The sequence below is a fragment of the Spermophilus citellus genome (genome assembly GCF_964194105.1).
Source record: "Spermophilus citellus genome assembly, chromosome: 7".
Lineage (NCBI taxonomy): Eukaryota > Metazoa > Chordata > Mammalia > Rodentia > Sciuridae > Spermophilus > Spermophilus citellus.
In genome coordinates, this window is record NC_138188.1 from 139,843,040 (window position 1) to 139,870,184 (window position 27,145).

Below are 27,145 nucleotides of genomic sequence, written 5' to 3' on the forward strand. Positions count from 1 at the left end.
TACACATATGTTTTATAAAAGGTTCTTTCTTTACATGGTTTGTTTGGCATGCAACATAGAATATCCCTAGGGAGTGACCTTTGACATATAAGGGAACACAGATCAAAACAATAAATATTTCAACTTAATTTTATGAAGACTTCCAGGTATTCTAAAAGTATATTACAAAAATGGGACCTGAGAAAAACTGTACTCTGAAAAGTAATTTTGTTTCCCTCCCTTCCTTTCTCCTTTTCTTCCTTTTTTTCCCTTTTTCTCTCTTCCTTCTCCTCCTATCTTGTAGCATGTTTGTCGTATCCACCAAAGGTTTTTCCATGGACATCTATTTTATATATATGCATATGTGTGTATATATATATATATATATATATATATATACACATACATATGTATGTATTTAATACACATATAAATTTTATATATATATATATATATATATATATATATATATAAATTTTTATGTTTTTCCACTATTCCCTTAAGTTAAAGAATGTAACCAAATTAACTTTCTATATACTGATATTTATGTTAGCAAAATGCAGTTTATTGAAAAAACAAGTAAAAAAAAATAAAATGATTAACCAGAAGATGGAGGGGGGATAGTAGAGGATAGGAAGGGCAGCAGAATACAACAGACACTAGTATGGCAATATGTAAAAAAGTGGATGTGTAACCGATGTGAATCTGCAATATGTATATGGGGTAAAAATGGGAGTTCATAATCTGCTTGAATCAAATGTATGAAATATGATATGTCAAGAGCTTTGTAATGTTTTGAACAACTAATAAAAAAAGAAAAAAAAGAAAAAATAAATAAATAAATAAAAATAAATAAAACCATAAAAAAATAAGTATTTTCCCATGGCTCAAGTATACATGTATAATGCACAATATAAAGGTGAAAATTAGTCCAAATTCTCTCTTTCCTTCATCTTTGGGAATACTGTGCTGCTTCAGTTGCAGAAGTTTGTAGTAAAAATTAAAGATAATATATATTTTAAAACTATGTCAATATTTCTGTCTCTATTTCCTATTATCTAAATTGGAAGGATCGCTTTTCATATCCCAGTGACTACAAGCCTAGGGGCAATATGATGAAGTGTATGATACAAATTACTAATATCAAACTCCCCCAGAAGGAAAAATGATGGTAATGTAAAATAAAAATAAATGATAGAATAAAAATAAGAAAACATTAAGTTTAGTTTTAGCACAATGATGCAGTGTTAAAGACTATTGTCAAAGATGTCAACTTCAACACATGGAAATGTTGGACTGACAATTGCTTTTCTTTCTGTCAACTCTTACTACCAAGAGATTATGCCACTTTCTGATTACTCAATTTTTCTCTATGCTACTATGAAATATGGTGATTCTAAGGAAGGAACCAGAAGAGAAATAATACCAAACACATTGAAATGAAAGACCTAGGCGGCCTTCCAACCTTTTTGTAAGTTAAAATTTCAGTTAACTCATATTAAATCTGTTTATAAATCTCGAACACACAGGTGACATTCTTATGACAGCGTTTTTTTAACAAGTCAAAGTCATACTTTATATTTCCATGTTTTGTGGATAACAGAATAATGTGAAATCATGAAGGTGGGGCAACTAGAAAACCAAATAAAAATATATATAGTAACACATATTGCTGTGGCAATATCCATAATAAGAAGTTAGTGACTGGACTGGGATTGTGGCTCAGTGATAGAGTGTTCGCCTAATAAGTCACTGGGTTCCATCCTCAGCACCATATAAATAAATAAGTAAATAAAATAAAGGTATTGTGTTCATCTACAACAACAACAACAAAAATAAATAAATAAGTAAATAAATAAAGAGAAGTTAGTGACCATTGAGATTTTTCTGAGAACCTGTATGCTTTTCTTCTCTCTTTCACCGGGACAATTGCTACTTATTGATTATAGAGCACTCTGATTACAGGGATGAACTAGCCCTGGTTCCACACTCCACACACTCAGGGAGGTAATAGTCTTGCAATGGTAAGTGTATTTTCAAAATAACAAAAGGCAATCAATCACCCAGGGGATAAATTTCTTTTTAAGGTATTAATTATTATTTTTATAGTGCATATTAAGTGAAGAGGACAAGGTTACCATCATATAATGTGATTTGTATTAATTTTGCTAAAGGCAGGGGTTTTTTATTTAATTCAAAGAGCTGTGGGATAGAATGGCTCAGTCTCAATGTAGTGACATGACTTATTTTTCATTTCATATAAACATAGCATTTTTCTTGTGGTGGTAATCATAAACAGTATGAAGCCCAGACAGTGCATTATTATTCAGGTTTAATTTGGGCATGGTTGTACTGCAGGGAGTAAGTGACTATCAATTACAGCCATATTTTAACATTTGTATAAAGAGCTATGATATGTGTCAGTAGGTTCTAAAATTTAAATTTTCATAAAAAAACTGGTTGAATAAAATTTACATATACACAATTGCCCTGAATTTTTTGATATCTGAATGTTTAGAAAGTGTATTAACAAACATGCTCCTCAATGTATCACCCTTGACTTAATCCCACCCATGTTGTTGTTAATAGGCATTTTTGTCTCCTGGACGCTACAAATCTTGTATTGAGTCCTATGAGGAATTGTTAGGGGGCCAGAGACAGAGTATATTGGGTCTACTACCCAGTATCCCGTGCTTCATTTCTATTGGCCTAAGTGATATTTCCTGAAAGTACTGAGGCTCATTAAGCAAAGCTCAGGTCTCTGGCACTGCAAGTTAAGGATCTTCAAGTATAACAAGGTGAAGGACAGTCGCACACCACTTAACTCTAGGATATGTTCTGAGAGATGCATTCTTCTGGAGTTTCACCATTGTGTGAGCATCACAAAGTGTTCTTATACAAACTAAGGTGGCTACCACATCACAAAGTGGTTTAATCTTATGGTACCACTGTTGGATATGTGGCTTTTTGCTGACAGAAGTGTTGTTATGTGTACTACATTGATTGTATTAGATTATTGACAGAGAGACCCCTGGAATTTAAAAGTCTATTGAATTCCTAGATGGTTACCTTCAAGACACTGTGAATAGTAGACAAATGTGTGTGTTCATGTGTGTGCACGTGCACATGAACACAAAGAAGTAGCTTAAAGATACATATTTCATGTGGGGCATGGTGGCACATGCCTGTAATCCCAGTGGCTCTGAATGCTGAGATAGGAGGATGGCAAGTTCAAAGGCAGCCTCAGCAAAACCGAGGCACTAAGCAACTCAGTGAGACCCTATCTCTAAATAAAATACAAAATAGGGTTGGGACTACTTGGGCAGTGGCCAAGTGCCCTTGTGTTCAATTCCCAGTACCAAATAAAAAAGAAAAGATAAATATTTCATACTAGAAAAGTTAGGGAAATAATAGTAGTTAATTCAGAAAAATCAAAGCTCAGCAAATACCTTTCATGATAAGCTTTTAATGTTGTAAGCACTGTTCATTAGCAGTAGTGGAAAGACCAGAATTTGAAACTCAATCAACTGGTTCCAAAAAAGTATATGTGCCTAATCAGCATTCCAGGTTTACTCTCTAAAAGTGAATTCAAATCTTTATAATATACGATCAAATAACATAAGACGATCACTCTACTGAAGTGATTTTATTTAAAATTTTAGTGAAAAATAAAAAATGATTTAAGTGTGTAAATCGTTGGTGAACCTAACTACAAGATTCAAGATCGCAGCCAGCAAGAGTAAGTAAAATAAAAATAAGGAGGGAAGATAATTCTAATAAAATTGGGATATAAAATAAAGGAACTAATTGAAAAAAATAACAGAAAAGGCAAAGTTCAAGAAGCTAAATTTTAATCAAATAAGCAATTCTCCATCTCAACAACAAATTATACCAGTGTATAGGACAAATAGAGTAGCAAGACACTAAACTGACTATAAACACAGATCTGAAAGATACCAAAGCCACAAAGTATGGAGTTCAAGCCAGAGACTTAAGGAAAAAAAAAATAGCACAATGAGAAAGATCCAAAAGAAGCAAAATGAGAACTATGATACAACCCTAGTCAGAGTATGTGTACCACGCTTCTACCAGAATAAAACACAACTTAAATAACATCAATAAATTATCTACCAGATAAAATTTCCTGGTTGTACAGCCTCAAGTGCTTACTCCTACATTTAGAAATAATTACATTATTATTTGAGTTTGCATTAAAATTTATTTTTACTTAGCAAAACTTTTGTCAACGTAAGAAAAAGAATGTAAAAACTACAAATATTTAAGAAGAAACATTCTCTACACATTTTAGGAAATCCGTTTAAGAACAAACAGTTGGTATGCAAATTGGGAATTAAGAGCTCCTGAATGAACTAATTAACAAATTCTCATTTGTTAAGCTGAAGTCAAATGATAGGTTTAATGAAAATCACAGCTATACGAAAAGGGTGATCTTCTGCATTTGAGTCTTTTAGTAAAGTCAGACAGAGACCAATCAATAATTATCTGTGGCATATTGCGCTATTGGTCTGATTACAAAATATGCTTCCTAATTTTCTTAAAATGCTAAACATTTTTATTCTGATCTTACACTTTAGCAATCAAACCGCAAGACTGACTGTCTATAATTCACATTTAATTGTCTTTAAATCCTAATCTCTAAATAGTCTGTTAAATAGAATACCATTGATTAAGTGATCTACAGTTAAATCAATGACATAAAATCAATATCAGAATTTAAGGGTTTAACTAGGAGTTCTCTAATAAGTTTATGTCATGTAAAATGCTTTTTAAAAATGCCTCATCTCTACTTTTAAATTATCTGAAAAATCTTAAATTTGAAATCTTGCGAAAACACAAATCTCGCAAATGGAAATTTTCCCAGGGGTGTGGTGGGGAAGGGAGAACAGGAACCTGTGTAAGTAAATAATATGAAACTCTAGGTTTGCTTCTTCTCAGTGCACATTCATCTCTTTGGCATGATGAAGGGCAGATCAACGTTGATTGTAAAAACAAACACGATTAGCACTAATGCAGCATATGTTAACACTGCTGCAGCCTAATGATGAATGAGCTGTGAGTGATGCCAACACCTGTTCTTGACGATGATGCGTGACACCCAACCCCAGCGGAGTGATGAGCACTCAGACACCGCTGTGCCTGTCTCACTGATTACAGTGGTTTATGGATTCTGGTAGCTTTCTCACTCTCAGTCTCTTCTCTGACTTCATTTATTCATTCATAACTTCACAGTTGTCTTTGAGCTGTGGATATCCAGATGTTGAGTCTATATGTATTAGGCACAAGAGGCATATTAAGTTACCTCAAGTCCTAGGGGACTGGCAAGTGTTTCTGCATACTAGAATAATCCCTTCTAAAACACCATTGTTTTCTAACTTGGCCCCAATGTTGATAGAAGGAATCTGGCATCTTGTGATTAGATTGACTTTTAATTTGGCAATGCCTAAAGGTATTTTGATAATCTCAGAATGAAATGAGAATAGCTGAACATATGTGATGGCAAGTTCCGTCACATTTAATACACATAATGCTTAACTGCAAATATTCTAATGACAAATTATAAGTAGTAGAATTCTGACATCATCTTCCAGTCTTGTTTCAGCAAAGAATAGATGACATATCTATCCAGAGCTTCAATAACATTTAGTGTTCTTTGTTATGCACAATTCCACGTCCCATATAAGGTGAGTTATTTCTGTCCTTACTTTTTACCTCATCTTGTATCTGGTTATTCTTCTTCCTCTTGCTTCAAATCCTAGTTTATAAAATCTTCTTTCCTAGCCCATGTATAATTTCTTTCCTTCTAGTTAGACCATGCCTACCCTGTTTTTTCTTCTTACATTAGAATCTGCCACTTCTGCTCTATCAACGAATTTGTTCAGTCTTCCATTTTTTTTTTCAAAAAAATTAGTTGTATATGGACACAATACCTTTATTTTATATATTTAATTTTTTTTGTGTGTGGTGCTGGGAATCAAAACCAGTGCCTCATGCATGCTAGGCAACTACTCTACCACTTAACTATAACCCCAGCCCCAGTCTTCCATTCTTAAGGAACAATTCTGTTTCCAGTTCTTGACCCTATGTCATGATATTCTTCTTTCATTGGTGTTTTCTCAAACAAATCACCGAATTCATTTCTCTCATGTCTTTGTATCTTTTTTTTTAACTCACTGAAATTAATGGAAGGAATGTCAATGTGTTAGATTATAAAAAATCAATCATGCAAAATCCATGATCATTACCTTATACTTTGTTTCTTTATAATTTTGCCTGATAGTTATCTTAATGGCCAGATAACAGTTTCCAAAAATGAGGCAATGTTTATTTTATTTTCCAAAGATAATGTAGAGAGTACATGATGAATAGGTTCTGAAGCTGAACTCTGTGGATTCAAAACTCTGTTTCAGCAGGTACTAGCTGAGTGATCACAGGAAAGTATGTAATATAGAATTCATAGAGCTATAATAAATTAATATATGCAAAGTGTTGTGTTGTTTAATAGGTACTAAATATTCTGTATACTTAGCAAATGTTTTGTTACTTAGCTATTGTTAATAATTATGCTTCTGTAATCCCAGAAAAATAATACTGTGCTTGCTACATAAGATTTTAATCAATATTTTATAGGTGAATGAATGATAGGAATTAATGAATGCTGCATTTCACAAAACCAATAAATTGCTATATTTTTAGAATATTTGTCTCCTTTGATTACCACATTGTGAGGACATCATTTCTCAGAGCACTATCTTTACCCATAAAACAATTTTATTTTCAAATCTTCTATAGTAGTCAGTTGTAAAGCTGCTCTGAAAGATGTATGCAGGGCAAAGAGGGGATATTTAAGAGTGACTGGAAGTCATTTGTGCAGTGACCTCTATCCTAACTTCTATTTTTATAACATTGATATGCATTCTCCACATAGCAGCTAAAATAGTCACTTAAAACTATACATAGTAAAGCTAATAAGGACCTTCTTGCTCCAGCTATGCATATTTCTCTGAGCCCATCTGCAATATATGTCTTACCTGGAATACAAACCTAGTCACAGTGACCTTCCTTTTTGTAGAGTCCAAGTTCATACCTGCTCATGGCATATGCTGTCCCTGCCCACAGTGTTTTTCCACTGGATTCTGACTTGGCTGACATCCTCTAGTCATTCAGACTTTGTTGAAATATGCCATCCTCAAAGAAATCTTCCTTGATCTATCCCTCCCTGTTTTATTTTCTTCTTACCATTATCAGAAATTATCAACATATTTGTCCACTTGCCTATTGTATCCATTTTTTTCTCACTAGAATACAAATTCCATAATGACAAGGCCTTTGCCTGTCTGATTCATTATTTTGGCCCAATGCACATAAGTTAATATTAACTGACTGTTAAAATGCATTAATAAATGAAGCTAAAAGCAGGAACCACGTATCAGAGAGCTGTGGATGTCACACTGTAGAGATGGAATTGTATCCCAAAGGCAACAGAAGCCACGAGGAGATGATAAGTAGACAATTGGCATATACATTTAAGACAACTTTACAGAGGAAGAAGTGTTTGAATTAGGAGAACAGGTGAAATGAGGCAAGAGAGGTGCATTCCAAAGAGATGTCCTGGAATGACTGAATCATTAAGGATATCATAAAGGATGAGGTGTGTTCATGGCATAGTGAGTGAGTAAAGGAGTTTAATTATTGCAGAAATTTCCTTTAAGCTAGTGGTGGTAGAAACATTCAGATATTGAGAAGGAATCACATTGTGACCTATTCTTTCTTGACAACATATTTGGGATGATCTTCTAATAACTGTTTTTTGAAAAATTCTGCAACTAGAAATCAACATGATAAACATCATAAGAAAAATCATTTTTGATGTATTGAAATCCTTCTGGTCCTATAGAATCCTGTGTAAGAATTGGATCCTTAATATGGCCTTTGCTGATGAGAGTAAGAGAAGGCTAGATACAGTTTGACCCAACTCTTTCATTTTGAATAAACTGAATTCCAAGGAGGCAGGGACATCCCTACAATCACAGATAATTAATGTAGTTAAGACCTACAACATAAATGTTCAGGGAATAGTGCTATAAAAATGATCTCCTCCCTACTCAAATTTAAGTCAGTTTTTAAATATGTTTTAAGTGGTCCCATTGCCTATTAACATTTTTCTTTTTAATAAAAGGAATAGTGATAGTTTCAAACTGCTTCTTTGAATGACTTTGAATCACCAAGTATTAGGTGCCTTCTCTGCCAAATCTAATGAGCACCTTATTCATAATGGAGACATAACGCTACTAGCATTGATTCAGGCATATCTGTCAAATTATTTTTGCTGTCTTAAGAATATTTGTGAGGGATAATAAGTAATTCTTCTGATCAGAAATATTGGCCATGGAAAGTTGTTCAAGATTATCCTACTGTGTAAACAAATATAGTAAAACCAGAATCAATGTCTGTTTTTGCAATTTTAAGGTTTTAATTGTAACATTTATAGAATATAAAGTAATGAAGGACTCAAAATTGAACAATCTACCATTTCACTTGAGGGATTAAAAAAGAACATATAAAAATTTCTATTCAAGAAAAAAAGAACTTTGGGATGTATTTATTTTGTGTAAATGAATTTCTTAACAATTAATGTCTACTCTTCATTTTAAAAGCTGTATTCAATATAAATTTGTACCACCTACTATATTTGTACTATCATTCAGTTTAACTACTGTCATAAAATGACTAAATGGATTAACAAAGTTGCCAAAAATTATCTTAAGCTAAAAACAAAAGGAGACTGACTCCCTGATTCTTTGAAATTATCTTTTTCCACTAACATTTGGACAAAGCATTTTTAAAAATTTAACTTTTTATTCTGGTTTACACTGTTCCATTAATTCTTTTTATTAATGCTTCATTTAGATTTTTTCTAGTAGTATATACTTGTAAGTTTGAATTTTACTGTTTCTGAGTTTATTTGCTATATTAATAGGGTGACAGTATATAAAGGTCAAAGTTCTTTTGAAAAGATTTAAAATTCCTCTCCAAAAACAATTGTTTTAGACACACAAAAAAAATGATTTGGAATACCTGTGAATTATGAGGTAACCAAAGATTCAAAATAGTATAAAGCAAAGACTAGACCCTATTCATTGGCTAAAAAGTATTGTTGTATTCTTGTCTTCTTACTGTCCCCAAACAACCCTTCCCTGATAACTGTCCATCTCACTCACACTTTCAAAGAGCGTGCTCTGTCAGCCAAAGGAAAATGATATTTCAGTATAATTTTCTGCAATGACCACCTGTCTTTTTCCATATTTAGATATAATTTGTGCTGCTAAATAAGGTTACCCCTTGCCATAGAGATTAAGCTCTGAATTTCAAACAGATATTTTGTTTGTAATTACGTTAAGTGATTAGTTCTCATGATTCAAAACAAAATCTGGTAATTTTAAGAATAAAAATTGCAGTAAACAGATAAGAAAGAATTTTCCCTCTTTGTTTACTGCCCATTGGTGAAACCTCAGGAGGTTGCCATTTGAAACACAGGATATCCTGCCATGGCCTGCACCAGAGGCGATTTCTGAGCTCCCTTTTCGACAGACTGGCACTCCAACCCTCTCACCATGGAGCCCACAGATAGTGGCCTGCCAGCACCACATCTGAGACTCCAGCATTTGCTGGACTCAACTACTTTCCATTCCTGCTCTTTCGTGGGTTTCCTCCTTCACCACCTCTGAGAAAGCCACAGTGTCCTAAACAAAGGAAGCAGTCCAGCATCAACAGTCAGGGACATCCATAGCCTCTCAAGAGTCCTGCCTCCAAGCTACCTCTCAAACTGTGGGTCAAGAATACAGAATAAAGTTTAAAAAGTCATTCAGTAGACCAAGTCTTACATATGCTTCTGACTGTCTCCTTGCTGGTACATTTTTGGAGATAGCATTCCTTTGTCTTACTTCATTTACCCTATTTTGATTCTCTCTAGACTTACTTAAATATTCTTCCAAGTGTTGACCCAATATGTTCTTGCCTATTTCAGTATATAAAACATGTATGTGTACAAACACACAGATATTTATAAAATGCATATATGTATGCATATATATGATTGAAATATATGAATAGTCTACATGTGCACATGTACTAAAATATTTAAGAATATTTCACCTTTGATTTTGTTAGACTGATGGTTGTTCTCAGCCTCCTCTCCCGAGGCTCACTTTTCATAGCACAAATAGCTCAATGCCAGCATCACAACAGGTGGGCCATTTCATTCAATGTCATTCTAGTTTTTGAGAAAACAGTACTGTTCTGACTTCAGACCCATAATTTGAAGATTTATCAACAACTCTGCTATCGTGTATTATTTTCTTTATTTTGTATCACCTCAAATTTAGAAATTAAGAAGTTTAAATATTTAAGAGAGAAAATGTGATAACCATTTCTAGATGCATGAATTTGTTGATCCCAACTGGCCACAAACTGCAACCTGGAGCCAGGAAGTACAGCACACATAATGGCATAAAATTTAGAGATGAAGTCTGGAAGAGACCAGGTAGCGAAGGGTCCTTGAACATGTTTATTCTACATAATTCAGATATAGTCTATAGTGGTTGCAATACAATAGGAACAAAGAATATAATTATAAGATGTTCTAAGGGAGAGAGTGAATAAAATAAGTCATTCCTAACCAAATAATAAAACAAAATTTGACTGAATAGTGTCTAATAGGTATTGTTATAAGGCTTGAGAATTGTTAAAATGATTAAAATTTTATTCTAACCTGAGAGAGCTCTTATTCTGGTTTGATAAAAAGAGAATTAAGTAAACAATTAGAATCCAGACATATGACTGAAATTCTTGAAGATATTGATCAAGAGCCATTCATTTTCTTGGGAATTTATAGGACACTTTCCCAAAGGAGTTCTATTTAACCTTGCTGAAGGCATGCGTATGTCAAGAGAGGCATGTCTTCCTCTCTGCATCCAGCAGTGGACATGCCTCTGGGCTGGACTCCTATGAGTGCAATTCGGAGCAGCCACATCTGCCCCTGCCTCCAACTCATGGTGGCTACCAATTTCAAATGCATTTCCTGGAACATCCTAGTTCTCTCAGCAAATCTGTTTTCTCTTGGCTTTCCGTCCCATTTCTGTTTTGTCTACCCACTACAAACACAAAGTGACAACTTATGTAATAATAATTTATTTTTGCAGAATATTTCCAGAGATTTTAATAGTTCTGCATATGTCTTCTATCTTTATATTCATGGTTTTGGTTTATGTATATTTCCAAGGATATTACACTTATCAAATTATTAAGAATGGTGTTCTCAGTAGCATTACTTTTAATTTTCCAACGCTGTTCACAAAAGCTGCTTTTGGTGATGTTATTTGACACTAGAAACCTGCTTTTGTTGAAGCATTGTTGAATTAGGAGTTCTGGTGAACATGCCACTTACTTCTCCTGGAATACATTCATCAGCATCTATAAGAGGAATTCTTTGTTTTGTTTGAATATTCTGAACCCCACTATAGAAAATGTCATTGAGGTGGGGCTTCTTACAAACAGAAAAGATTAGCTGAGAGGAAAAAGGTCTATGGATTAAGTTATTTATGTTTTTCTAAATAGTTAAAATTTTAATTGACATTATTTTCAAGGTACATTACCTCTGTGCAGTCCTGATATTTCCTACTAATTTTTCCATTTAGGATAATGATAAAATATTAACCAGAAACTATGAAGAAACAAAACAAGCAGTATTTCCTCTTTCTGTATGAAACCTTGTATGATAGGCTTTTCCTGTGTCTCAAATTGGTCTTCTTGCTTTGCCCAGTGCCAGTCCTTCATCCACAGTGTTCTCTGTGGAACTGTTTGCAAGGAATTTAATGTATTTGATACATTAATTGCAGAAAATTCTCTATGAATGCACTTGCTGAAAGCATATTGATTATATTATTTTGTTTATTTGCTGCATTTCATTTCTGTTAACTAGTGGGCAAAAGTCATTCATGTGCAATTTAAAGAGGACTGTCTCTTTTTTTAGAGCTTTCTAACTCTCTCTCTAGCAGCTGTTAGAGGCCCAGGACAGAAGTGGTGATGGAAATGGGAGGGCAGACTTTATAACCTCCCTGGAAAATTGGAGGGGAAAAATGTCTCCATATTCTAATTGAAAAATCTTCCTACATCATTTAAGAGTATAACCAGAGAGTAAATGACTTCCATCTGGATGATTTATGTCCATGCAAATCTTTTTTCAACTAGTTTAACTTATTGGACATAGAACACAATCAAAGATTTTTATCTTTTCACTTTTATTAAAATGTTCTCAATCTGATATTACCTGTCATAAAATAATAAAGAAGGTCTTTGACTTTTGATGGTTTGACTCATTATTCTTCAACATTGATGGTAAGCAAGGAATATGCATTCAGTAGAAATGCTCCTTTGAATTCTGATCTTTTCCCTGGCTAGCAAAATTCAGTAGAATCCTCTTTGATGGTGCTGGGTGGCAAGAAGGAGCTGCTGCTCCCAGTAGGCTTTGATCACAAGGGGAAACCACCAAGAGCTGCAGGGTCCTGGGTTGCTAGATTTTGATGCAAGTTCGGTGCATTAAGCACATTTTCAACTTAATTTTTTTTTCAGCTCATAATGGGCTTATTAGGTCATGATCCTATTGTAAGTTGAGGAGCATCTTGTAATAACATTAGTCAGGCATGGTGGTGCGCACCTATAATCCTAGCAACCTGGAAGGCTGAGGCAGGAGGATCACAAGTTCAAAGCCAGCCTAAGCAACTTAGAGAGGCCCTCAGCAACTTAGGAAGACCCTGTCTTAAAACAAGTTAAAGGGTTGGGGATGTGGCTCAGTGGTTAAGCACCTCAGGGTTTAATTCCTGGACCCCCCCCCCCCACACACAAACACACACACATAAACGCACATACAAAAGAGCTTAATATAGGTCAGGTACTGTCATAACTATTTTACCTGCAAGAACGTAATACAAAACCCAGATAATCTCTAATGACTTATACTTAGGGTATTGTTACTAAGTGAAGACACAAAAACTCAAAGAGCTAAACGTTATTTTAAACAAAGTTTCCAACTTATCCCTGTTATTTTTGTATTATTAAACAGTCCTGCTTTTGGGGAGTAACTATTAATAAGCATTTCTTTTAACTTCTTGTTTCTAAACTGAAATATTTTCAGTTCAGAGGACCTGGTTGCTCTTAGCAGTTGAGCTTTCTGCTCCACAGGAGTGCTCATTTTATAGTAATGACCCTTCTCTTTGAAAACAATTGTTGGAAGACGGTGCATTTAATGTGGAGTGCACTGTGGTGTCTCGGGTTTAATGGCTGCCATGTCTTAAACAAGAGATATTAAAGAAATAAGTGCCAGGTGTTCTCATGGGGATATTTTGACTTACGTCTTTGTATCCTGGACATCCAGCATAACAAAAAGACTGGTTTCTTTGTTGACAATTGAATGTGGGAAAATCCACAATTTTGTAATTTGTAAATGATAGCCTCTTCACCAAATATCATATTCCCTAATTAAAAACAGCTTTTTCACATTGAAGTGATCATTTCAGAAATATACACTATGAATAACAATTAATATGTTTTGAAGATGATACCACTGAACAATATCCAGTAGAGAAAATTTGAAAGATTCTTTTTATTTATTTTCCATAAATTAAGAACTTGGCTACATAGAATTTAGAACAGTTGTTTGTGGGAAAGTTATTAATAATAATGCATATTTCATACTTTGCTTATGAAGTATCTTTTAAGAAAGTGAAAATTCATATTTACTAAATGTATCAGTTTTTAAGAATAATTTTTGACTAAACATTTTAACTCTTTGGAAATGTATTTATGCAATTATATATTGTACTTTTATTGGTCTATATTAAAATAATTTTATTCTATAGTATATTTTGTGGTTATTAAATGATTCCAAGAAAAAAAAATATACATTGTAAATTGGTAGTTGGTAAAACAAACTATAAATTATTTTTAAGGTTAGCCTATTTTAATAAGTATAAAGATGCTAGAACTTTAAGCAAAGAAATGCAAATACAAATGTTCAAGTACAGGATTCCTTTTTCTTTATGAAAGAATGGATCCCAAGTGGTAGATTATTTGTTTTCTAAATAACTGTTCTATGTTCTCCTTCAAAAGATGGATCAAACACACGCCAATGGATTCTATCTCACATGAGCTTCTACCATTATATATATTATTAAGAGGATATTTTTTGGCGGGGGTGTACTAGGGATTTAACTCAGGGGCACTCAACCACTAATCCACAACCAAACCCTATTTTGTATCTTATTTAGAAACAGGGTCTCACTTTGTTGCTTAGCGCCTCGCTTTTGCTAAGACTGGCTTTGAACTTGCCATTCTCCTGCCTCAGCCTCCCCAGCCACTGGGATTACAGGTGTTTACCACCGTGCCTGGAAAGAGTTGTTTTCACTGAGTTTCAAAATATGAAGAAATTACAAGTGCTACCTTTCTAATTGGGAGAAAAAAAAGGTTTGGGGTATCAAAACAAGTTTCTTTTAATTATTTACCTGGAATTAGAACAGATTTATCTAAATCAGTTTATTATTATTTCTGGAGTGCATAAGTATGATCTAATATTTAACATCACCCCTTTTAACTTTCCTTTTCTTTCCCAACATACTCTTCCTCCTGTTCATGACAGAGGCAGTTTCAAATGATTATCTGTCCATAGGATTTCTGTGAAATTTTTTTGGATTATACTTCATTTTCTTGGTTTCTCAAAGTGTCTTTTTTTTTTTTTAGATAGACTAACTTTTTGTTGTTTGACTTTTATATCTTTTATGTTGAAAGCTGAGATGAACATATAATCTATTAAAAATATCAAAAGACATATCATACTTTGATTCTCAATTAGAAGATCAGACATTAATATGCCACCTGAATACAATCCCACTCAGAGACTTATGCTAGTCACCCTTCCATGAATAAAACAAACACCTAAGAAAATCAACTTACAAAGAGAAAAGCTTTATTTTTGCTCATGGTTTAAGAGGTTCTAGTCCATGATCAGGTGGACTCACTGCTTTTAGGTATTTTGCAGGGGTTCCGGTAGCACCTTGGGCAGGGTATCAAGCCTTTAACACGTAGACTTGGGGGACGACCCTTATCCAAGCCATAGTAAATATCAAAGTAGCATTTTAATGAAACTTAGTAAACTGCTTGAAAATTGAATTATAATTAAACTTGTGTTAAGTAAAGTTTTATGTATGGATGTTATATTTCAGAATGACTTAAAGCTTTATATAGCTCAATTCATTTTATTTTTAGCCTTTAAAAGTGCATTACTTAGCCAAGTGCAGTGACACATGCCTGTAATTCCAGTGGCTTGGGATATTGAGGCAAGAGGATGGTGAGTTCAAAGCTAGTCTCAGCAACGGCAAGACACTAAGCAAGTCAGTGAGACCCTGTCTCCAAATAGAATAAAAAGTAGGGCTGGGGATGGGGCTCAGTGGTTGAGTGCCTCTGAGTTCAATCCCCAATACAAAACAAACAACAACAACAAAAAAACAATTCTTAATACAAAACCCTTTAAATACATCAATAAAAATGTTAAGCATCTAAAAATCTCTGAATATCTAAATTCTTGGCATTTTACTGATTGCTTAACTAACATTCAAGATGTTTTACATATTTTAAATAGTCACAAGATTTCTCAAATTAGTCATAGTTTAAGAGTAGCTTTTATACTACTATCTCTTTTATGATTTGGTGTGCAATTTTTTTTTGCTATGGATAAATGTTCTTACAATTTTATTTTGATTTCTCTCATTTATTGTGAGAATACCGTAGCCCGGAACAATGTTCAGATTATTCTCAACAATGTTATCCTAAAGGGATAAGTTTTTAAAGCAAGCATATTCCCTTCATGTTTTGTATTTAATGGGTACAGACTGTTTTTAATGAAAGAGAGAAGTAACAGCCATTTTATAACCATCATGATGTGATTCCACAAACAAGTACATTATTGCAGAGAACTATATGTTCTTGCTCTTTGGACATTGAACTTCATACATTCTTTCAGAAGAACAAGAAGTATGCCTCTTGTGATCTGTCACATTTTGTGTATTTTAATCACTGTAGGAATTTTTGCTGTCAGTAAAAAACAAACAAGAGTACCCTTAGGATTCCAATATAATCATGCTTAATCTGTGCCACAGATATCACACATTTGACTCATTGGCCTGAAATTTCCAGCCTAGGAATGGAAAAGACTCAATAAATGTTGAGGAAAAAATATGAATGAAAATGGGAGTTCAAAACACAATTTGAGTCAAATGTATGAAAGATGATATATCATGAGCTATGTAATGCTTTAAATAATCAATAAAAAATATGAATGAAAAAATTCATAGATTTGAGAATTACCATGAACATCTCTTGAACAGTCTAATCTTAATCTATAATTTTGAGTACTAAATTTTAACCATTCTCAGAGTAAGAGTTGACATAATCAGAGTAGTGCAAATATTTTCCTTTCTTTTTAAAAAATATTTATCTTTAAGGGCTTTTTGTAAGTAAAAATGTCTGAGATTTTTTCACAGTATGGTTATACAGAATTTAGAAAAATATACAATACAGACTTTTAAAAATAAATAATTTAAAATGACCCAAATGCTTGACATTGATAAATGTCATATTGTACAAATATTAATGATATTAAGTATAAATTTCCTAATTTTTGACAGTTGTGATAGTGCATTTGGTTTCATATCCATCCGTACGTCCTTTGTACAAGGTGACTTTTCCTTCAACTTTTAAATTAAACTGTCATGATACCCTAAATGATACATCATTTCAGAATAAGTGCTTAATTTGCTAGTCTCTTATCTTAATGTTACTCTCAATAGCTAGTTGGCTTTAAGGTTACAGCAACCTGTTTGTATGGCTACAGATGGTGTATATGAAATTATACCATATTTGATTCCTATTTCTGTTATAATCAAATATGATGGCTTTTGTGAATCAAACAACCTGTTAGCATGTACACATGTAATACGCTGTGGCCATGAATTTACTGCAGAATAGGTGCTGCAGAGCAATATTGTCTATGGCCTTGTCTTCTGGGAGATTTTCCAAAGGTCAAAAGAAAGGGCCATAAAATAAAATCAAATTTAAATCCTAGGTAAACAATGAGATAATTAGGCCTGACCATATTGAGTGTGCCCATTGGGATTTGTAGTTAAAAAAAAAAAGGTTGGAAAAATAAAACATAAATCTATAAAATTTAAAGTGATATAGATAAGATTATAAAATTTAAGGAGATATAGATGAGAACAGATGTTGGTATTTTCTTCCTATATCCATCTTATTTTACTGTACTTTTTAAAAGCTTTTTAAATTTTTCTTTGTGGTACTGGGTGTCAAAATCAGGGTTTTTCTACCACTGAGCTATATATCCCCAAACCGTTTTATTTTCTATTTTGAAACAAGGTTTCACTAAATTGCAGAGTCTGGCCTCAAACTTCTGATCCTCCCACCTCAGTCTTCCAAGTAACTGGGATTATAGACCTCTGCCACCATGGCTGGCTAAAGTTTTCTTCTTTCAAAGTTGTTTTTATATGTTGCATGAATATTTGCTCATCATATAACATATTTTATGACATTTTATTGATTGTCCAATATTTCGGCATCCACTTATGTCAGCATTTAATCATTGCTACTGAACGATTAAAAAGTTCTGAGTAGACAATTATTTCGTGAAGTGCACCAACTAGCAGAATTGTCTGTACAGATAGAAGAGCTTAATATATATAATAATAATATTTTATATATATATATATATATATATATATATATATTGCACCAACTAGCAAAATTGTCTGTACAGATAGAAGAGCTTACAGACAATTCTGCTAGTTGGTGCTATATATGTGTGTGTGTGTGTGTATATATATATATATATATATATATATATATATATATATATTAAGCTCTTCTATCTGTACAGACAATCCTGCTAGTTGGTGCACTTCACCAAATTATATATATATATATATATATATATATATATATTTTAGTTTTACTGGACACAATACCTTTATTTTATTATTTATTTTTATGTGGTGCTGAGGATCAAAACCAGTGCCTAGCACATGCTAGGCAAGAGCTTACTGCTGAGCTACAACCTCAGCCCCTAAAAGAGATTTTTTTAATGATAGTCATGATTCATTCATTCAGCAACTATTCATGTAGCATCTGGTAGGTGACAGGGACTATGTTAGTCAGATAATCATTGCTGTGACCAAAATATCTAACAAAAGCAATTTAGAGTCAGAAAAGCTTATTTGGGCCCAAAGTTTCAGAGATTTAGTCCATGGTGGCTGACTCTAGGGGCTCAAGGAGAGACAGGACAACATGGCAGAGGGAAGCTTCTCCGTACCTGGAGGCCTAGAAGCAGAGAAAGAAAAGGGAAGGGACCACAGGGAAGATGACCCTTTCTGGGGCATACTCTCAGTGATTCACTTCCTCCTGCCAGATGCTACCTGCCTATAGTTTCCATCCAGTTAGACCTTTCAAACTAGGGTTACTGATTAGGGTATAGTGCTCATAATTTAATAATTGTATCTCTAAATTTTTCTATAAAATTATATCTATAAAAATAAAGCAGGTGGAGGGGACAGAAATGTCAAGGTGGTTAAAAATTATAGGTAGGGTTGTCAATGAGAGGTTACTGAGGAGACACTCTTGAGTAATAACTTGGAAGACCTGAGGGCCTGGCCATATCTGCATCTGGGGGAAAAAACATTCAGGCATTGGAACAGAATCATTTCCTTCATGTGTGGTAGCTGTTCACTCAAGCTGGCACTTACCTCTCAAGATATAAGGAATATTGAACAAGAAGCACTCATTGTTTGAATAAGAAAAAAGATAACTTTTTTTTAAAGTAAGCTCATTACTTCTGAACTGAAAATAATATTGCATTTAAGAATTCCTATATTTTTGAAATCAACTGTTAGTCTATTCCGTTCATCAAACTTTACTGAAAACTTTAGATACTGTGACAATTTTTTTTTCCTCATGAATTTGCTTGTTATCATGGAGAATAAAGATTCATAGAGCTGGTGAAAGAAAAAAACGCAATAACAACCTGGAGAAAGTTGAGTGATATTAGTTGCATTCTTATTAGGAGCAGGAGCAGTCAAATCCAGTCATTGCCTAGAACTCTCATACTCTTATAGCATTTCACATTCTAGAGAGAGTGAATATCACAGTCAAGTCAGTGATTATTTATGAGGGAAGACCTGATTATAGAACTCTGCTAGAAAAAGGGTATTTTTTGAGAGCTTATAAATCCTCAAAACAAATATTGTATTGAGATATACATGATGTTTTCCCTTAAGAGTATTTTGTGTCTGCCACATGTCTAGCAATTATGATCATCCACTTGAGAACATATAATCTCACCATTTGTTGATTGAGATGACTGTAAAACAAAAATGATTATAATTATGTAAATAGCCTAATGAAAATGCCAAGAAAACCTTAGCTAACATATGTGTGATGAAGAAATATGACAGCAGATATGAGAAATAGCTTTAATTTCAATATCCTTAGTACTATCACATAATATTAACTTCTTAATAAAACAATCTGATGACTATGTATTGGCATTTTGAAATCAAATTTAACATATTAATGTTTTTGGTCAATGTATTCTTTCTGCTGAACATTTACATACTACAGAATCATAATATATTTGGCAAATCTCCACTCTTTTTAGATCCTGGTACCCCAAATTATGAACTAGTTCCAAAGTGCTGACATTATATTGTTATAGAGTATGGTTGCCTTGTAATAGGACCTATAGGTCTGTGAAATGCATAACAAACTACTGCTTCATTTCTTGCATTTTTGTTTCCTTGACTATTTATCTAGTGATTAACATTCTTGATTTTCTATTACTGTGCTTCTTTTATTTTCGTATCAACATCATCAGTTAACTGATCATTTCAAATGATTCAACTATATTATTATATGAATAAAATTCAGCTTTCCAGTTGACACAATAGCATTTTTTTTTTTTTGCCCAGAGAGATTGGAATCATGCTTTCTCCCCTAACAATTTCCGTCTTAAAAGAAGAGACATTTTCCAAGACATTTTCCAATAGATGACATTTGTTGAAAAAGTTAAAAGAACAACAATAGGTACACAAAAATCAAATTATTTTAGAGACATTTTGTCTCTCCTCATAGACATTTTGTTGAGCTATACCATTGACTGATATACTTAAAATGAGGCCAAGAAAATACACATTTTCCTCATTGTTTTCCAATGTGTGTGTGTTCTCTGGACAGCTGAGCTATTAGATCTCTTTTGGGGTTGTATCACAGTGCATCTCATCTCCCCTATTAAATATCATATTTTTCATTAGTGTTCTTAAAGTTCTGAAATCTTTTATAGCAAATAATCTGATTAATCTTGCTTATCCCAGTGTTTAATAAACTTAATGAGAGAATACTTTTTGACATCAGACCAGCTAACATATTCTGGGACTATTGTTTTATGGGCAAATGCTGCTAAAATAACTTAGAAAGTGATGCTAAAATGATATTTTTATCAAATTAACAGGGATTTTCACTTTACAAAATTTCTGTGGACAATTGATACTTGTCCATGATCCTCAATTATTTACCTATTAGAAGTGGGCAGGCAGATGGCAATTGGTTGTTTATAAAATGATATATTCAGAGTAAAATTTTAAGATCCAGTTTCTTGGTAATTAGTCAACACCATTTTGGTAACAGCACCTAAAATATGTACTTTATCCTTTGGATTCTGAGGAAATTCACTGAATTGGTAAACTGTAATGGATTTAACAGCATTTAATATAACTGGCCTTCAGTGTGGGAGACATTGGTGTTTACTTGCTGCACATAATTTGCTGGAAGCTCCAAGGCTCTTTAAACCTGTCTTCCTCACATCCTATCACTCAATGAAATTCCACCCTTGGAGCGCTTCCTTTTTTTTTTTTTTTTTTTTGAGTTGGGTAATCAGAACAACTCTGTCATTTTCTAGTCTTATGCCTCTGCTTAGGATTTTCTTTCTACTTGAGGTGACCAACTCCTTTATGCCTCAAGGAGTACACATCAGAATTCTCTGGTACCTTCAAATAACTCTGCCTGTCTCCTATCCTTCCTCCTTTTCTCCATGTGACAGCTTTTGGTCCAGTCTTATGGATGCTAAATCCAAATATCTCCTCATTCTTTTATTTTGCTTACCTCTTTTGTCATTATGCAGCCTATGAAGTACTGTTAATGGGACACAGGTATAATAATCCAACATTTTCATAACCAGAGGCTACATTTGCCTTATGATTAAGTATTGTTCATAGAGGAGATGCTCAAAATTGAGTGGGAAGCAACTTGAAAACTGGCCTTGGCAACCTCTTTATACTGAGAGAATAACATGAAAATGGAGACTGAAGACTTATATTCTGAGTTTTTATTAGTTTATTTTCTTAATTAATTTATACCTGTAAATGGGGAATTTATTTAAGACCAGGTATTCTTGTTGTATTTCTTTATTTTCACTTGGTTATGGCCATATTTTAAAAAAGAAAAACATCATAGTCCCGACAAGTACATAGTCTACTTTTGTTCTCTTATTCCCTGCATATATGACTCTTCACTAAATTTCCTTTTATAGCTATAAAGCATTTAGTAAACCTTTTCACTTTTAAATAATTTCAGGTTTACCAAAATATCTTTTTAAACAGTACAAAATTCCCTTATAGTTTTCATCCATCTTTCCCAAATATTAACTTCTTACATAACTATTTGTAGAATCCAGATGATTAATTGAAAAAAAAATTATTAACTAATCTATAGACCTCCTCAAGTGTCCTCAGTTATCTAAGATTTTTTTTTATTGCATCAGAATCTGACCCAGAATCCAATGCTACATCACCTCAGTCCTCACAAATTTGACATAGCCTCAGTCTTTCATTTCCCATCATGACCTTGACATTAATGAAGAGTACTAGATAATATTTTATTTAGAATTGTCAATTTCAGCTTGTCTGATGTATGAGCAGCTACATATCTTTCAGAAATGTAATAATATTTTCAGGAATATTTGTGAGGATTGTTAGAGTGGAAAACATTTATTTTCCCAAGTGCTTTCTTAAACCATATTTTATTTTTCCTGTGATAAGAGTGCATATTTTAGAGGATTTTTAAAAGTAGAAAATATGTTATTTTTATTTTTTGCTGGTGCTTTGTCCTTTTTAGAAGATTTATGAGATTGTATTTCAGAGCTTGGTAAAGCCACTTAATATAAGAATACATATTTTATCAAAAATATTTTAAAAATATGAATGCAGTTTTCTCAAAACACACATATTACCTGTGTTCTTTCTTAATAACCTGGAGATTATTAAGATACTGAAATTTAGTTGTTCAAGGATATCTCTTAATTTTCCTGGCTGAAAAATCTCATTTGATTGATGCACCTCTTCAATGAATATCACAGAAAAATCACATTAAAATATGCCAAATTTAAATTGATAGTTTAAACATTCTTTCATGTATTTGCCTTCTTTCTCTTCACTTTTCAATATGACTTTCTTTCTGAAAAATGTCCTGGATATGCTCTCTCTTGTGCTCTCTCTCTTTTTCTCCTTCCTTCCTTCCTTCCTTCCTTCCTTCCTTCCTTCCTTCCTTCCTTCCTTCCTTCCTTCCTTCCTTCTTTCCTTCCTTTCTTCACACTGCATACGCTAGGCAAGCTCTCTACTCCAGAGCTGCCTCCCCACCTCTGATGCCTGATTTTTCAGTAATTGCCCTTCTCATTTGGAATAGTTTCTGCATTGACTCATTTATCCTAAACAATCTGTAATCTGGTTTGTTTCCTTACAACCTCAATGAAACTGTTCCCTCAAAGACTGCGCTCAACTTGGTATGAAGCCGATCTGTTAACTACATGCATCATTTGACGATGTTGGCCACTCTCTTCATGAAACTCTAACCTCATGGTATCTGAAATACACTCTTTCAGTTCCCTTTCTTCTTTGACTGTTTCTTCTCATTTTTGTTTTCTCTAACCTGCTGTATATATGCTCTCTAAGGCTCCTAAAACTTTTGTTACCACCCCATGCACATGATTCAATCCTCACATCTAATGTGGATATCCATCCTGAGTTCCAGTTCTGAATTTCCCATAGTTATTCCAACTCAATTAACAACTAATCTAAAGTCATTAAAATTTTCCTTATAAACATGAGCTTCTTTCTCCTACTGTGATCTCTCACTTGGAGTGTGGTTAAATTCTCTCATTGGGTTCTTCCATCCCACTTTTTTCTTTGCTGGCTAACCATGCTATTTTCTTCATTTCAATTTTTCTCCCTCTCTCTTGCTCCATGTTTGAACATAGTAACATTTCATTCATGTACAGTTTAAATTATACCTCAGTGATACCTACCCTGTTCAACTTAAAAAGAATGAGAGGAGTGTCCTGTTCCTAATTAATATCATTGTGTCATGTTTTATCATTAGTTGTAGATATCCGTATTATTTTCCTCAATGGATTGTAAATCCCTCAAATGATGTTTGTAGACCTCAGAAACTAGCCCCATACCTTTTTTATATATTGATTTGTAAATTGAGCAGAAACAAATCACCTCTAGTTTGTTGTTCTATTTGATCAGCCCTGCAAACAGCATGATCCTCTTAAGGATGATAATGGTATACTCTGTAACAGAGTGATCATTTGGCATTTTTAAAAATGCATCCATATATTCATTCTTTCATTTATAAAATAAGGGGTAGGAAAAACTAGAACAAACTAAAGCATTTTCCATGAGACTAATATATTGGGTAGTTATTTAATAAAATTGTTCTAACATACTAAAATATGCTGAGGCAGGTGGAAATTACCTGTTGGTGACTTTCTGTGCTCCTATTAGTAATCGTTAAATCAAATGGGTACCTGTTCTGACACTTGAGTTCTGAAATGTAATTCATGTTTGTTTGTTTTTATCTAATTAGGACCTCTTGGCACCTCAAATAAGTCCTTAAAAACAGAAACAACAACAACAACCACACAGATGTTAACCCTAGGGACAAAAGTACAAATGCACATTTAAAACTTTTCAAAGATGAGTATAGACACATTTTAATCCCTGAAAACATTCAGTGAAAAAAATCCAGTTCTTAAAAAAAAAAAATCTACAAATTTGCTGATAGTTTCTGGATCTTTGTCTTAACAGCAAAGGTTGAAAAATATCTAAAATGCTGACTATTATTTTGGGAAAATATTTGTATGCATACAAATAAATGCAGACACTTATAATCTTTTTATTTTTCAGGAGCTGTTTTGGAGATTAAGACAACTCTCAGTGTCAAGATTTGAACAAAGAATGAAATATAGAATGTGGTAAGTGACTTTCATATAGACCAGTGGAACCGAGTTTTGGGGGTTCCATTGAGCAGCTGTCATTTGTCAGTTGCATTCATGTGAAATGCATATTTATGGTATCATAAGCAGTTCTGACAAATTACCCAATTATATCAAAATTGATCTACTCTTATAAGCTTATTTTGATAAACTTGATGTAAAATACACTTGGCTCTCACCCATCTCAGGTAATTTTTACTGTGAGTTTTAATCAGGACAAATTTAAGATAGCTTTGTGTATTTTTGCTCCTACAGCCGCAGTTTCTTAATATAACATCTAGGATTACAATACTGGTTTTAACAGCAAGTCATGACTACCATCTCTTGAAATTGGTTATTAATTTAGGTTCCTCAAACTGTTTAATATACATATGCAACAGTTGAGTAGATAGATTTTGATTTAAAGGGCTTTTAAAAAACATGTACAAAAGTAGGTTTGTTTTACATAGTTTATAAGAATCTCTAGTGTCTTGGTTCTAAGTGAATTTTAGAACTATATTTATTAAGTAAGGGTTCTTTTCACTTCTTACACTATTCAAAATGCCATCTGTAGGGTCTCCCCCAAAATGAGTGATAGATAGAGAATGTAGAGGAAAAATAACAGAAGAATAATGCAGAGTTCTTTCTGGTACATGACTAGAGTCACATAGTTGTCTGTCTACTCTGCTCCCCACTGCCATGTCACCCCTCCAAGTTACCAGGAGAATGGTCTATGTTTACAGTGTCATGGAGGTACAAGCTATATTTCCTCATATTCATCCAATTTCAGAAACAACTAGTAGGTCTCACTTTATTTAGTTAGTGTCTTTCTTCGAAACTAGAAGTCCTTAAATTGAGATCAGAGAGTAAATTCTATATAAGATACACAGTAATCATTTTGGAAATACATGCAATATATGTTGTATGTATAGTCCTTTAATTCTGGAGTCAGTGGAGATGGTTAGTGAATTTAATCAGCTTTTCAGGTATACTGGTGACAAAAAATTTTTACCTAATATGGTTTTACAACTTCAGAACAGATGTGATTAATAACAAGATTCTGAAGAAAGTATAGAATTTTAGTATGTTTATTTTCATTCATATCACAAGTGGTGTTAGCTGTAAAAAATTGTACCTTGTGTTTCCTTTTAAATTAATAATGTTCTTCAGTGGATAAAAACTATTCAGAACATTTTTATGGTACATTTCTGTTTCTCCTCCCTCCCCCTCCTTCTCCTTCTCCTCCTCCTCCTTCTTCTGGTACAGGGGCTGAATTTAGGGGTTTACACAAAACTACCACTAAATTTCATCCCCAGCACCAGTATTTCCCAATTGTAAGTTTCTAAAACATGAACTGAATTTGAGTAATCATTCTTGGAAATTTAAAAATATGTTTTTTATGTACATTTATATGTATAATATGTAAATCTCCATTTGTGTTGGTTTTATAATCTTTATGCAAACTCTTAAAATACCTTTTGTGACTAAATGTATATTTTTGAAAGACATTCATTTTTTAATATATTCTGTTAATATCAACCCCTATAATATGAATATCAATCTCTATCATCTCCAGGGTTTTTTTATATTTGTTTTTGTTTTATTTTTTGTTTTATTGATTGCTTTTGCTCACAGTTACAAATAGAAAACCAGTTTTCACCCAGTCATATATATATAAATATATATATAAATTTTGTATATATGTATTTGTGTATATATAATATTATAAATTAAATACACATTTATTTTACTTTGATGGAAACTCTGGAACTGATTTGCTTTGCTTCCTACACAATACCTCCATCCCTGCTAATGCAGAGACATGGCTTTCCTGCCTCCATGTTTACTTAGTATGGTATTTTTACTTTATTATTCCAGCAACATATTTTGTTTTCCTGAACACTATTTATAAAGATTCTCACCCTGCGTCTATACCAACTGATAAATAATTTTCTCTTTTTATTTAAACATATCTGTTATAAAGAAATGGTTTAGGTACTTTGGCAATTCTTTTGGTGGGGGAGTGAGGGAGATGACGCTGGTTTCTACATAAGCCCAAGGAAGCTTCCCATACCAGCTCATGTCTCAATTTGATGGTGAATGGTGAATATATTCTCCACCTGAAAGATATTTGAGCCTGTTAGCATTACTCATGGCACCAGAAGTCTTTTTCGTAGTATTTTTTTTTTCTCTAGTGAATCGTTTTTCCAGAAGAAACAGTTGAAATTTAATAAGATCAACATAGAAGGCCAAAAGTTGTTCCGAGTTGTGGTGTTATTTCTTAGTCAGATGCTTGTCTCTTCTCCCCAGCTGCAAAATTTCTCTGTACACAGGGGTCTCGTTAGTGCCAAGGGGGATAAGCAGAAAGAGATGGAAATGTAGTTGCTGTTGTTTGGATGACCCCATTCACTCTGATGCCAGCAAGTTTCCTTTTTGCTTAGAATCCTCAGAGAAATGCTTTGCCTAACCACCCATCCAATGCCTAGAATTTACTTTTAAGATGGTCAGTTAATATTTCTTAAACATAAACTTTTGGCCAGAGTAACTGGAAATTTAAGTTTATTAAACTTTTACATACTTAACTATGGTCCACAGGGTATTTTAAACTCAGCCACTTGGCTTCAGATCTACTTTGTTACCCCCTCAAACATACAGTGTGAAATGTATGAGAAGTAATGGGATAAAGTAACTTTTCCAAGTCTTCAGTATTTTATTTCTGCTGGATAA

The 27,145-nt window shown here is 33.3% G+C and overlaps 1 protein-coding gene across 2 annotated transcripts in view; it reads left to right on the forward strand.

Moving 5' to 3' along the window:
* LOC308653452 (uncharacterized protein) overlaps positions 1–27,145 on the forward strand; it is a 697,023-nt gene that overhangs the window by 485,001 nt on the left and 184,877 nt on the right. For both annotated transcript variants that reach the window (XR_014023041.1, XR_014023042.1), the window contains exon 3: positions 24,351–24,418. The gene's annotated coding sequence lies outside the window, so the exon portion shown is untranslated. The remainder of the gene's footprint in view (positions 1–24,350; positions 24,419–27,145) is intronic.